Source organism: Podarcis liolepis, assembly GCF_965112155.1.
Source record: "Podarcis liolepis genome assembly, chromosome: 4".
In the NCBI taxonomy this organism is placed as follows: Eukaryota; Metazoa; Chordata; class Lepidosauria; order Squamata; family Lacertidae; genus Podarcis; species Podarcis liolepis.
This window is the reverse complement of record NC_139558.1, coordinates 58307696-58323311: the sequence shown is the minus strand read 5'-3', so window position 1 is coordinate 58323311 and position 15616 is coordinate 58307696. Positions and strand designations below refer to the sequence as shown.

The 15616-nt window shown below is 38.0% G+C and overlaps 1 protein-coding gene and 1 long non-coding RNA gene across 4 annotated transcripts in view; one reads left to right on the top strand and one right to left on the bottom strand.

The window, feature by feature from the left end:
* Window positions 1-15616, top strand: part of NCAM2 (neural cell adhesion molecule 2) — a 198116-nt gene that overhangs the window by 12363 nt on the left and 170137 nt on the right. The window lies entirely within an intron of this gene.
* Window positions 6285-15127, bottom strand: LOC310705664. Its single transcript, XR_014525442.1, has 3 exons — window positions 15082-15127; window positions 12488-12536; window positions 6285-6373 (listed from the first exon to the last, which is right to left on the bottom strand). It is a non-coding gene; the product is annotated as an uncharacterized lncRNA (long non-coding RNA).

Below are 15616 nucleotides of genomic sequence, written 5' to 3'. Positions count from 1 at the left end.
TGAACCATGCCTTTACATTGATAATTGTATGTGACTATGAGAAAGAGGCATGGGTTTGATAAATCTGAGCTGAATTCTGAATTCAATTAATGAACATGGTGGTTTTTAAGAATTTGTACGTAGAAAGGCATTAATATAATATATGCCTACCTATTACTAAACATGTGGGCCAGTATCAGTTGGCCTTTATTTAAAATCAGCATTGTCTAGAGTGACACAAATAAGAATTCTAAGAGTTAATTACTCTTTCGGGACCCATTGGTCATAGCACTGGAACATCTGTGCTACATACTACTATGCAAACATGCTGATTCATGCAGCTACAGTATGTCTATTACTAATAGAATTAGAAGCTGGAGAAGCTGGTGCTGCATAATAAAGTTTGAAGCTTAACACGTAAATCTTTGATATGAAAATCAGTGGCACGTGAAAGAAAGAAATGTAAGGGGAGTTCAAGGCAATGCAATTGACCCCAAGCTTCAATAAAGTGATGTACCGATTAAATAAAGCATCTATGGGACACTTAACCCCCCCCCCCAAAAAAAAAGAGAATAAGAATTGTATTGTAAATGTCTGGATCTGAAAGATGAAGGTTTACTGAAAACTACAAGTTGGATTGGTACTATAGAAATTTCTAATGTACTGTAGGTGTAGTTCCCTTAGAAGTGACTTTAATCTTTTTATATCATTCTTGCTTGTATATCTTTTATTTATACGCTAATTGTAACAGCAGCAGCAACAAAATATGGGCAGCTATCTTTGTCTATTACAGCAGTAACCTATAACCGCCTATAACCACGCCCTCCATAACCTCACTGAGTGCTTTTCTTCATCAGGAATATGTTCTTCTGTGATTATGCCTCTTGCTTTTCTGCATGGAGAGTTGTGCATGAGTGTTACTTTGTAGAACCTCATACTTTCATGTGACTTGTATAATGTAGCCTACTGTACAAAGCTAAGAGGCACATCCATTGCCTCTGACCATTCTCACAATTGGCATGTTTCTCCCCTCCCCCCATGGATACCAACATGGGAATGTGGCCCTTGAGCAATGCTTCATGAAATACTTTTCCGTTTGTACCTATTAGAACATAGAAACTTCCCTCCTTTTAAACACAAGAGGAGTTGTCCATAAGACCACATGTGGAACTGTGGGTTCCTTGTAGTATATCAGAAAGGATATCACAGAGCTGGAAAAGGGGAAGAAAGGGGCAACCAAAATGATGAAGGAGTTGAAGCAAGTCCCAAATGAGGAAACATTTCATAATCTGGAGTGTTACAGTTTAGGTGATTAAGGCAGGGCATTGATAGATTGATAAATCTCTCCCTCTTTTAATACTAGAACCTGGGCAGTTTTACAGCCAGCTGCACCTGGAGAAGCTGGGGGTTGACCCTGGGACCTTCTGCTTACATGACAGGTGCTATTTTACCAAGCTGTATGTCTTAATATCCTGAGGGCTAGATCTGTCAAAATCCAGTTCATTCCAACTCTGCATGAGTATGGGACTAATTCTATGCTGTCCTGCTTCTATGCATATTTGTAAGGGAAAAATCTCTTTAAAAATTCATGCAAAAACATGAGGCAGGTAAATGCCTTTACTATTTAAATGGAGCCAGCCATGTTTTCTCCTGTACAATTCTCCTGAAGAGCAATGGGACATCATCACTCCCTGAGGGAACTGCTGTTGTGGCTCCAGATGGTTGGATTATCTGCTTTCAAACATTTAAAGGAAAGAAATAGCTTTCAGAGGCTGTGCTGCAATCCTCATACTACCTTGTAACTGGATCCACAGAACTGTGAATTCGCTGTGGGTTCACGGACTGATCCAGGTCAATTTATGCCTAGATTGTTAAATTGTGGGCGAACATATCAGATGACACAGCGATTCTTCAAACAGCTCTTGTTTATTCAGAGGCCAGAACAGAACTGAACTGAAGAGCTCAGTCAGCCTGCTTATATAGAGCTCCAGAACAACGTAACTGTAGCAACTTTCTAAAACTATCCAATCACTGAATGTCACTTTTGATCCTTCATTTGCATAACTATCTACAGTATCCCCCTGCTGGCCCAGGGTGAGAACTTCAGTACATAACATAGATCAAATCATGTCAGCCTGTCTGAACTTGGTGGATTCCTTCTCCATGCCTAATTATGGTTCCCAACTTGGAAAAATTTATATTACTGTACCTCCAGTATTAGATGTAGAGTGCCAATTATCAGGGAACAAAAGCAAACAATGGCTATTTCTCTCATGTCCAACTTTGGGGCTTCCCACAGGAGTCTGGTTGGCAGCTCTAGCAAAGAGGACTAGCTAGACATTTGGTACGATCCAGTTCTTCTAATGTTCTTATGGAAGATGAGATATGTGCAATGGTGACATAGAACATTCCAGTTGTATTATTTGCAAAGAGATGACATCTTTCATCATTACGAAAGAGACTGAAGTTGTTTTCCAGATGACTTGTTTAGAGAGTACTCCTGTATGTGACGATGCCAGCTATTTACTGGGCGTTCATTCTGATTTGTTTTAATTGAAGTATAAACTGATCTGATCTGATCATACTGGACTGACATGTGGGTCAGAACTTACTTATTCACCAGTTTTCACACTTCCCAAAAATTTGAATGCAGTTCTCAGCTCAAAAAACATCCCGGAATATATTTAGAAATGTGTATTTTCAGATGAAATATTTTTTTAAAATATGTCTTTAAATGTGGATATTCATCATTGCTTTTAGTTCATAAAAGCAGACTTATGTATGAAAACACAAGAGTGCAAAATGGAATGTTGAAAAGCTGAACTTCTCATCCCTTGTATCAAATAGTCGCTTTGAGTTCTTGCTTCTTTCAAAATATAACTGCAAAAATTCACTGAAAAATTACAGGATGAGCCAAACACTGAAATTTTGGCATCCATACTCTGTATTTTATATCTGATTCTGAAATATTTTTTTATTGGGAAGGGGGCCTTTCCTAGCAGTCCATGAAATACACTGAAAAAAGGCCTTTCTAATTAGTAAAATCTTTGTTTGTAATGTTGCTGCTCTGCAGTGCTGACCAGAATGCTAAGTAGGTTTAATCCATATATCCCTTTTATCTGTGCAGGGTAGCTGCCAAATGTATGCCAGCCAATAACTTTAGAAGGTTTTTGTTATGAAAATACAACTACCTGATAGCCACCTAAGAAAAGGAACTTTCCCCCTAAAACACTACTGTTCTATATTTTTAGATTCCCAGGAATGATCAAATGGGGGTTAAGAAATGACAACCCCATTTTGGGGTCTACCTAGCCTAATTTAAGGAGATTCTTTTATTAGTTCTTGAAATTATAGCTGTTGGATCATTGAGTGCTAAACTATAAAATCGTGGTAATTTTCAGGTGCTCTTTACAGAAAGTGCAGTGCATGATTATTCCAAGCTTTTTGATTTAAACCTTTCCCTTTCCCTCCTGTATGAAGGATAAAGCCCTTAGCTAGAGTGATTACAATAATGTTATCTGAGAGCATGAATAGGAGGAAAGTACTGTGTAATGGACATATTAAAATTATAATGGGCCTGGTAAAGTATCATATCACACTTGGAAGCACATGAGCAGACTAACAATAAACTGTTGAGCAAAATATATGCACTTCCACGGCTGCCCCAGGGAAAAAGTGGTGGTGACTTTTCAGAACCCCCTCCCCCCAATAGCATTACCATTATGTCAGTGTTTTGCTTTGTGTGTGGATACAGGACCTACCTACATGTTAGGTTATTTGTATGGTTTGTTGCACTAACATTTGTGAATTTTAATCCTAGGCGATCCCCACTATTGCATTTAGGCGGGGGAGATCTAACATTTTCTTCTTGAGCTACAGGGCTAATGGAAACCACCACCAGACTATATTTAGTTTTAGAAAAAGTGTCCCTTTGGCAACATACAGACCTCCTCCACCCCATTGCTAGCAGTTGCATGGTGTGATTTCTATGGTAGTGTTCCCATGGGCAATTTTATCCCTCCTGCAGCAGAAAGCAGAAAATTATGGCATGCTTGCTGTGGGCAGCTACATGCTTTTAAAATAGTGAAATAGAAGGCATGGGGTGGGGACTTACCACCTTGTTATTAAGTAAATTAAGCCAAAATATTTGCTCCTCTCAAAACATTTGCAAGGTTTTTTGCTCCCCTGCTGCAGTTTTTGTGACTACTTTCCCCCCAGCTATTTTATTGCCTATATTCTGCAGACACACACACACAAACCCAAATAAAAAGCTGGGCCAAAAATTCTGGTTCAGTTCCATTTCAAAATAGTGTAAAAGGGTTGTGAATCTTACACCTTGCACAGGATCAGGAATCTTTTGGCTCAGTCATTAAAGAAGCACATTTTCAGGCACATCAAAATCTCACCAATTGCCACCAATTCCTTCAGGCCAAGTGCTGATGATTGGGCATGCTAAGTTTATATAGTTATCATTGCAACATAGTTGAGCATAAGCTAGTTTTTGTAATTTTGTGCTTTTAGAAACTGCTCATCACTTGCCACTAAACTAGAAGTATGAGAAGGATCCTTAAAAAGCAATGAAAACATGAAGCACATTATACTGGAATTTTGGTTGTAGTATAAAGAGAATTGTGGATTCCTTGCAGCAGCATAGACTTTGGAAGTCTTCGAGATCACAGCACTGATCTTCAGCATCATTATATTTGTTTCCATTCTGCATCAAATTCGTGCAGGCCTTAAGTGCATCTTCAGTGGGTTTTATGTTGATACTGTATTTATCACACAGGAAGCCAGATTGTTGTAGCTTTCGAAATGATATTGTTGTTTGGCAATGCCTAAGGCAGCACAGTAGAAACCTATTTTGAACTTCTGGTTTGGTTCTTGTGGTGCCCATTTTGGGGGCTCATACTCAAACTGCTATTTCTGTCTCAAACGTTGATAGTATTTCTAGATCCTTTGCAATCTCAGTAGCATCTATCAAAACTTATTGAAAATGCTCATCGTACCGGCGTCTCACAAGGTAATTCTTAGGCATTTGCAACTGGCTTGTAGCTGGATTTAAATCAGTTTTCTTATTTTGCAATAGCTTGCTTGTAAGATTGACTTCAAAAAGGATGTTGCGCTATGTAACAAGGGATACCGCAACTTGAACTTACAAATTGCATTGGCAAGGGCCATAGCTTAAATTTAGAAAATATTTCCAGAGAAACTTTTAGGTGTGTGCCATCAAAAATCTCTATTAAAGCATTATTTATACTACCAATATGATATCTTAGTGGTTTTAAAGCATCCGTCTGACTCTTCCAGCTTGTCTTGCTCAATGGCTTAACAGTTATCCCTAAATTTGATACATGGCTAGTTATAATTTTCCAATGTTGAGTTGATGCAGAGGAATAATTATATATCAGCAGAATGAAATTGAAGAAACTAGTCGCTCCCAGACAACACTTCGCACCATTGGCTACTAAGTTTAATGAGTGTGCATTGAAGAGGACAAAAAACAGTTTATGTCCAGGAGTCTCTTTTGTCTGCCATTTTCTTTGCTTTTCATGTTACTCCCATGATCATAACCTTTCATGATTATAACCTTGACCACATAGATTCACAACTGATAATCAAATTTTCTCAAGCTATCCAGGAAGAGTTTCTGTTATATAAAGGCACCTGCAAATTTATTGGAACAAATCCCAATAATTTTTTTATGGTAGCCTCAGGCTCAGACACCTCACTATCTGATAGTCTGATTACATCAACATAATGCACATTCATTATCATTTGTTCAATATGACTAAAATCAGGTATGCCGTCCAGAATAATTAAGTAGTATTCGGCTGAGTTTGCATGTGCTAAAACTCTGTTTTATAGCACCTGTTAGAAGCTGTATAAGCTCGTTTTGGATATCTTATCCTAGGTAGTGAACCATTGTTTCTTGATCTTTGTGCAAATTTTCATTCATTAGATCTAAAAGGACTAGTTTCCCTGCATGAGCTGGCAGAACTGGTCTGGGAGGCAATATTGAGGACTTTGGGGGGACTTTAATATCAGTGCCAAGGTGACTGGTTCTGGAGTGGCTCAGGACTTCATAGCTACCATGATGACCATGGGACTGCCCTTAAAAGGCACCAGTCCAATGCATATGGCAGGCCACACTCTGGACCTTGATATGTTCTGCTCGGATCAAGGTTTTCATCACCTTTTCCCTTCCAAAGAGGTGAGGACCAATGAAGATGATCCACCCTTGGAGGCTGATGGATCCAGTGGGTCTTCAGATGACTCTGAGGGATTTTCCAGCTGTTATGACTGATGCTCCTGCCCATGCCTTGGCCATACTCTGGAACATCTGGGTGCTTTCCTGCTTTGTGGAGCCCACTTGGCTTCCTGGTACACTCCAGAGCTTAGGGCAGCATGTAGTAACATTAATACTTGCTACATAGTGCTTGATATGGAAGAGTAAGTCACCACTTGATGTTCAATCAACTGACACATGAACAGTCCTTAGATAATGTTAAGATTCCTCATGAAATTCCTACTCTACATTTTATTCTGTATTTTCTCACACCCTTCAGTTTCATTCCAACTCCACAATTCTATGATTCCTTGTTGCAAGAGGACTTGGTGATAAAAAGCCAAACTGGGTGATGATGTTCAAATTTAGTAAATAAATATGTGTCTGTGGGAGGAGTTATAGGTCTGTTTGTTTTTTGTTATGTATTTTGTGTTCTCATTTTTTATTTTGTTGTGAACTGCCCTGTGTTCTTCAGATGAAGGCTGGTACACAAACTTAACAAACAAACAAACAAACAAAACAAATACATGAATGATTGCCCATAGTACTATTAGTAAATGTGAATCTTAAGTTAAACTCTGAACTCTGTGGCTGTATGGGAAATGACACACTAGTAATGTCTTGGTAAAGGAGGATAAAATTGGAGACATGCCTATAATTCTAGTTAAATAGTACATGAAATATCTTTGAAAACAGTGAAATGTGAAGTCTGAGTCAGTAGAGCATGAGAATCCCAATATCCAGATTGTGAGTTTGAGCCCCACATTGGACGAAATATTCACACATTGCTAGGGATAGATCTAGATGCCTGTCATGATCCCTTCCAACTCTACAATTCTATGATTCTATACAAATGACAAAACAGTTTTGTTTTTTTAAAAATGCAACATTTGTGAGATCAAGCATGCACTCCTTTTCTAAACTAGAGGTATTAGGAATTTTCTAGTCACATTGCTAAAGCCGATCTGTGTGTGTGTCCTTGTAAAATCTCTGCATTTAAATATATTCTTGCACAAGGCTATCTGTATGTGTGCTACAGCTGGCTTGATCTTAGTCTTAAAACAAACTACCAGGAATTATTTGCATAAGGTGTACTGTGCCTTTAACATACTGGGCTTAATAGCCTAGTTTGCTGTTTCCAATGTGCTTTCTTTTCTTTTGTGGGTGACAGACTATGAAAAAAACAGAGACTACAATTCTTTATTCAGTGGCATTTCCTCTGGATGTGGGAAATGGGGGTGCGGGGGGGGGTTGTTAAATATGCCATTTTAGTTGATATCCATGGAAAATATGGCTTTTGCAGACTTGGCAATAAAACCTAAGGTTTTCAGAAACCCCAACATCTTTTGATGAAAACCACTTTGCAGGATTTACAAACTGTTAAGTGCAAAAAGATGAAGCTAGTAATTCAGCATTTAGGTCATTGTATTTTTTAAGACATATATATCAAACTGATTTAGAAATAAACAAGTGTGATTCCTAAATTTGTCTCGGCTGTTTTCTCCCTCTCAAGGTAGACTGTTTTAACATTTTACACTTAGAGTTTTAATGGTTGATTTTCATATTTGCACAACCACTGCTGTGTGAACATTCTCCAAACTGCACTGCAGATTTTTAAAATAATATTTTTAGCTGAGCAATAAGGCCACCATCCATTGCACACTCATGTGGGAGTAAATGCCATTGAACTCCTTTGGACATACTTCTGAAAAAACATACATAATCTCAAGCTGTTTCTGAATATCCTGGACATTTTCTTTCTTTTTGAAAGAATATAGCACAATCTTTTAATCACTACCTGGATAGCTTAACCCTATGAAGAGTTGGTCATGTCCTTTCCATCTGATTACATGCTGTTCAAATATTGTATTTATTTTTTTAGTTTACTGCTGTTCATCCGAAAATCACAGGGTGGTTAACAATAAAAAACACACACAATGAGAACACAAATTACATAATAAAACAAAAACAAACCAATAACCTATCTCCCACAAACACATTTGAAAGGCCAAAGGCCTGGTATTTAAGTAGCTTCCATGAAAGATTCTCTATCACTAACGTCACATTCACATTTCAATATGTCCTTTGGGTTTGTTTGTGATGTCTGAAACATTAGGCTGGTCCTATTAAAATCAATGGCAACGCTGTCTTTACCTATTAACTAAGAAGTACCCTGCTTCATCCAACTAAAAGTCCATCTGGTACAGTATCCAAAATATGGCACTGCACATGGAAATATTAATTTATAAAAGCTTATTGTCATGTTTGTTTACTTGACTTCCTGCAGCATCTCTTAGGGGAGAGAACTGCAAAGGTGACATGTACACGTCACGTGTGTATGTGGAAATGCATGAAGCTTTCAGATAATACCACTTCCGTCTTGAATGCCAATTTGAGGAAGAACACTATATCATTGCTCACAAGGTGTGTGAAGTTTGACTGAATTGGGTTTAATGCATTTGCTTCTGCTGCCATGCAGAATGGGAAGACTTTTTCAAGAGACAAGTGCTGGATGGCAGGATGGATGCACCAGAGTAGTCATGCCAGGGAATGGACCTCTCAGTAGTTTTCAGTAAGACTGACCATGGTATCCTCCTGGCCCATCTTCCTGGGCTGAGCTTAGGCACAGCATAATGGTGATTCCAATCCTTTTGGAGCAATATTCCCAAAAGGAAGTGTACACAGATTTCTGCTCCATCACATGGCTTTTGATATAGAGGATGCCCCAGAACTCCATCTTTTCCCCAAACATTTGCCTGAAAATCCAGCGATACAGGCTACAATGTCACCAGTATACGGCTTTAACTTTCATCTTCATCTATCAACCCCAGGGAGGCTGCCATGCTCATAAATAGGGGTCAGGAGCTGTTTTTTTTAATTGGATTTTTGCTGAACCAGCTGAGACTTAAACCAAATAAGATTAAGGTTCTTGGTAGGAAAACCAACTGCTCTAAATGGAGCTTTGCGGCTGACTATTGATTTGGGAGGACAAGTTTGCAGCTTTGAGGTTTTCCTGGACTTGGAAGTGCTAGGTACATCATAGGGTAGTACACCAGCAGAGACCATACCTAGAGAAGGGCGACCTAGTCTCTACTACTCATCCACTGCTCATCTACTGACTAGAATATTCCCGTGTGTCTTCATTTGAAGGAAGTACAGAAGCTGGTACAAAATGAAATCACCTGGATTATATTGGTGACCACCAAGAGACACCACAGCAGTGAAGGCTGCTGTACCTAATTGGCACGAGGGAACAGGGATTTGTCTTCCACAGAGCATTGGTAGCTTCATTGACCTCATAGATTAGATAGTGTGAGATGGATTATGCTGCCTATAGTTCCCTCCTTGAATGGACTGCGTGCGATGAGCAATGGTCAGATACTGGTTGATCCCAGGATAAGAACCAGGGTGGAATTGCTTAACGGGGATGACAACAGGATGTATTCATTCTAAGTATCATCTTACTAAAGAGTGGTAGCCATGATGTGATGGGTATTTATTTGTTTCCATTTGGGGACAATAGTTTTTTCAAAGCTTTATGAAAATTACCACCCTCATCTTTGACTGCAGCAGATTTTCAAGATTTTCTTTAAGAGCACATGACATTTTGAACAGAATCTTGGGAATTCACTGAAATTATCATATCTAATTCTGTCTTTCACTCCTCACTTCCCTCAAGAGTGTCATCTGTTTTTTTATTTTGTTCATCTCCATCAGGATTTTCATAAAAGGACAAAAGGATTTTCCTTCTCAGCTGTTTTAACTCATTATCATTTGTCAAATATTGGACATTCCAATAATCCATCTTTAATACTCTGCTTCTAATAATACTATCCATCTGTTTGGTTGATGAAGATTTGCAAACAGGATTAGCTAAAATTGAAAACTGTTCCACAAAATTAATCCACTATATTTTAATATGCCAGGGCTGTTATTTCTTAATCATAAACTCCAAAGTCTTTGGAGCTCTCATTGTGTTTTAAGATGGTATCATTTTTCTGTATCATTACATTTAAAGATTTTCTATTTGAGAGGCTTCAGAAGAGCACCTAGGTAATAACAATACATTTGGTCCTCATAAATGATTTTATACATATTGCATTCATTTGGGATGGTGAAAGCAGTCTAAAAGAAAAAAAGGAATGTTGTTAAATGAGTTTTGGCATTGATTTATATAATTTATAAAAAAGAGTTTCAGTTTAGGTTGGGACTGTGCTTCCAATGAAAGTAAATAATAATTTAGAAAAGCAGAGCTATGAATATTGCAAAAGTCATTTAATGTATGCGGGCAGGAAATATTTAGAATTTAGCCCGATGCAAGATGAGCACCACACTCCATAGTCACCTTTGACTGGACTTCACCATCCAGGGGTCCTTTACCTTTACCTTTTTAAATTTAGTTATACTTATAATTATGAGGTGGTCCAATGGCCTTTTATGTCTTCTTCTTCTTCTTCTTCTTCTTCTTCTTCTTCTTCTTCTTCTTCTTTTTCTTATAACTTGTTTAAAAGTTAATGCCACATGGAGTGGCTAGGAAACATCCCTGTAAATGTCTCTGAAAATTATTTTATTATTTATTTGTATTTATTGAATTTGTATACTGCCCACTATCTGTAGATCTCATGGTGGCTCACAACATAAAAAACACACAAAAACACAAAATACATAATAAAAAAGAACAAAAAAGGCAATACAGTCCCCTCGCCACATCCCCTCGCTTTCAAACACATTAAAAAGGGGTATAAGATGTTAATCAGCCTAAGGCCTGGTTGAAGAGGAATGTTTTTGCCTGGCACCTAATGATTTATAATGAAGGTACCAGCTGGATCTCCCCAGGGAGAGCATTACACAAATGGGGAGCCACTGCAGAAAAGGCCCATTTTCATGTTGCCACACGGTGGAGGCATATGATATTACCGTGACAAACAAGAGTTGTGAATGTCCCCTAATGGAAATTTTGTCCCTGGAAATTCTGCTATGTGTTCATGCAGTAATATTTACAGGCAGTGATTATTATTTTAGGGGTACTCAAGGGTACACAGTACTGGCAAGATTTGTTGTTGTTGTTGTTAAAAAGTGTGACACTTATTGTAACAACTTCATGATAAGTACGGGCACCTATTTTTCTAGAAAAAAAAGCACTGTCTCACAGGGAAATTCTAGCCCCATTTTGGAAGTATCTATATATTGGCAGCCTTGAAGTGCATTCCCAGTTGTTCCTTGGCAGGTAAGCTTGCATTCAATGCCTTTTACATTTGGCACCAAATGCATCCCCCTTGGAATCTGCTGCATTTTCAAGCTCCTGATCAGGAGATCTTGAAGCTTTGTTGATTAGCAGTGACTTCAAGCCTGCTGCTTTGTGGAGTTAAAAAAAGAGTCATGATGAAATCAGGTGACTGACTGCTGCATTGGGGGGCAGAGCTCAGGATCCCGTCCCCCACCCCTGAACTAAGTGGTCTAAAGTGGGACCAGTGCACTACTGTGCATGTACTTGGAAGTCTGCCTGAGAATAAATGGTGATAAAGGATGTGAGTGTATTTGAAGCAACAGGTACGAGTGGAAGAGTCTCAGCTGCTTCTAAAATAACATTACAAATGAGATTTCTTCTTAATATAGCAGCAATTCAATACTTCCTCTTGTCCTTAACTCTTATAATTTCTCTTTTAGACATGTATTTTCTGGAGTTCCTAACATTCCAGGATCTTCCACATATTGATTACAGAACAGTTGAGCAGTGTGCTTCTCTACAAAGTTGGTTACTCTGTCCAAGCTGAGAGTAAAAGGATGTGATTTTGAATAAAGGTTTAACACCACTACCCCTGCTCAGGTCTGCAATGCATGTTTATTTTTTTTATCCTCTTCTAGGCCCTTTTACCTCAACAATGCTGCTTCTGCTCTGGAGTGGGTATGTTGCTTAAATTCCTCAGTGCCCTATGACTTGTTCCTTTATCTTGAACCTTATGAATTCTTTTCCTGAAAAGTTGCACCTTTCGCTGGGAACAATATGATATCCTGCAGCACCCTATAGCACAACTGCCAGGAAGTTGAAGTATCAGCCCTCAATGCTTCCCTCTGAAACCCGCCTTGAAAGTTTGAGCAAAACCACTCCCAACCCATCAAGCCAGCTCAGTAAAACATATACATGCAGAAGATCAGAAAAAGAGGTGCCAGAACTCACCAGGAATACCTTCCTCATTCTTTTAGAATGGCAATGGCACCCACCTGAGAGGTTCTGGAACTGAGTTCCTGTAAGCTCCCTCTGAAAGAAGCCCTGCTATGGATGATGGTATAAAAAGCTGCTGAGAAATTAAGCCCAGGAGGGTAATATTTCACCCTTCTCTCCTGGACAACTAAAGCCACTTTGATCCATTCAACCTGGACCTAGACTGAAACGAGTCCAGATTGATATATAATAAGTCACTTACCTATGTATATTAATAATAACATATGTACGTATTATTTTCATGGCAATAACCATTCAGAAACTGGTTGCTTTATTTTACGAATTACTTATTGGCAGACAAGCAGGCTGGGTTTGGAGCCAGCTATAGATCAATATTTTATACTGAATCATTTGATTCATAAATATCTTCACATTAAAAACAACAATAACCAGAGTCTTTTGTTGGTTTTATTGATCCCCTTTCCACTTTTGATTTAATAAGTAGAAATATTTATGAGCCATATTAGAAGATCTTAATAGAGATAGCAGGCTTTTAGTACCAATTAGAGCTCTATTGTTGCATGACATGTGTGATTCCTTCATAGACACTCACACTTAATATATGAATGTCAAGGGTGCTGGGAATCTGAGTTAAGATATCCACATAGCGAAAGTTGTCCACAGTTACAGGCAGCTTAGGTCCAAACAGTTTTACTGCTGCAGAAGATTATGCTTCAGTAATACAGTTACATACACTGATATATACATACAGCTTGTAGGCTTTTAGATACAGATACAGATATATACAAGCACAAAGGATATCTGTTGCTCCAGCAATTCAAGACGTAACACATATTCCAATTCACAGACAGACTTATTGACTGTCATTCAGCACAAGCGCCCGGACCGCTGAGCTGATGTGCCTTAATGACTTATATAGACAGCACTGGGCCATTGCCATAGCAACTGGCTTGGCTGACCTTGCACCTGTAAAGAAATTTACCCCTTCTTCCATGTCTAGTTCCTCCAACAAAACATGGGACCAGCTTAGACAGATGACATTGGTGCCAGGGCTATTATATTTTCACATTACAAAGAAAGGAATGTCGTTTGTAATTTGAATATATAGTTTATTTACCACTCCTATTTTCCTTTCCCCCATTCTTATACTGATTTTCACTTCATTCTTAGCCTTCGGAATGAAACACCTGAAATATTTAAATAAATAAGACTGTAAAGTCATAAGAGTTTTGGTGCTGAGTCAGCCCACTGGTACTTAGATGTGCATGACAATTCTTAGGTTCTTATTTACTTAGATGCAAGTAATATGCCTTTTATAAATCAACTGGCATAACTACATTATAGTTCACATTTCTGCTTCAGCAGGCAAAAGTTTATTTTACATTAAACTTAAAAGTTTTATTACAAGTTTATTTTTTTGGAAATTAGACTGTGGTTTGTACTTATAAATTATATGCCCCTATAATTTTGCCAACCTGTATGTGAAATGGAATTACTTGATTTCCTTTTCTAACAGTTTATTGCTGAAATGATTGAAAGAAAAGTGTATGAATGGCAGAACATGTGTGCAATTTCTCTACAAATGTACTAAACTCTCTTTGGTTGAGTGGTTTATAATAAGAATAAATTTGATGTTTAGACATATACCATATCATAACATTGAAAATGCCTTTTGAAATTGAAATGTGTGCTAAATTACAGTGGAATAGTGGTCTTCGCCAGGAAGAGTGAACTCTAATGATATTTGTATAATACACTTTGCTGAATTCCTATTATTTTCTGGACACTGTAGGTCCTAGGCAATGAATAACCCCTACTTTTATTGAGCCACTTTCAAAAGCTTTCATCACATCTTTTTTAATTTTTATTTCAGCAGGCCAGCTTACCATTGTGAATAGAGTGCTTAGTATTGTTTTCTATGTTAGCGTATGTCAATTTGTGACCTCATTCTCATTTCTGAAAAGGAAGGAAACAGCAAAAAATGTTTGTGATCATATTTGTGTGATATGAATTAGCTATCAGAATAGCAATGGAGTATAAATGATAAAAAACTAGGAGTCTGACTTCTTTTTTAAAGCAATGTATGGCTACGGTGGGATTCACTCAGCATTTGAACCCATCTGCATGTTCAAAACTTTTCCATATACTGCAGGGCATTCCTCTTACCCATAAGCTTTATTCTAGATGTTGAATCACAAGACTGAATTGCATGAGGCGAAGAGTGTGGCTAGTCATGGCAATGGAATAGAGGAGGCAGGACCAGTGAATGGCCTCACTCTTTCTAACCCACATGCTTCCAAGTTGGGCTATCATCACAGGGAAAATAGTTTCCTGAGAATGGATGCATATTGTACTGGCAGCAACTCTTTCATATCAAAAGCCATTCTTAGTTATTATTTTTAAAGTATTTAATACTTTAAGTGAATTGGTTCATAAAAAGGGACTGTGAGAGCTAACCTGAAGCACTGGAAGAGACTAGTAATCAATTTCAGTTGATAAGATCTTTTTGAACAATGCACATGTTCCAGAATGAAATTGCTTGTCATTATCCACACTCCCCCTCCACTTACATATCTGCTGGAGCAACAGAAGGAAAACAAAAGATAAAGATAAATCAGTATAACCAGCCTACCAAGATATCTTGATGAAGCTTTTCCTTTCTTGAGGCATGGATTTTTCATCCTATAAATGGCTGACAAAGACAAGAAGTGTTCATATTATCTGAGAGTTCCTAGGCTGAATTAATCTCTGAAGTAATGTAACATAATGGCAGATGCATTGCAGAGTGCTTTCATTTGATATACAAATAATAGTACTCAGATGTACCAATCACTATGGACGTTGTTAATAGTACATATTCCCTTTGTATGGGGAAATCTGTATCGTAGACAGGAGTGTCATTACAGAGGATGCTTTTCCTTCACTCCACCATTTTAAATCAAGAAACAGCCTCACAAAACTGCAGCTTCACTACACCTTATAAACACAATTCAATCTAATAGGAAGAAGAGCAAATCATTTCTTCCACTATTGGGACAATGTCATACAAACATACAATTTTCCTACCTCCCAGCTCACCTCTTGAATGCATTCATTCAAGTGAAACTGAAATATAAAAATTTCTCTTCCAAGAAAAAGCTTTGTTTTAATAATAGTGTGAATCCACT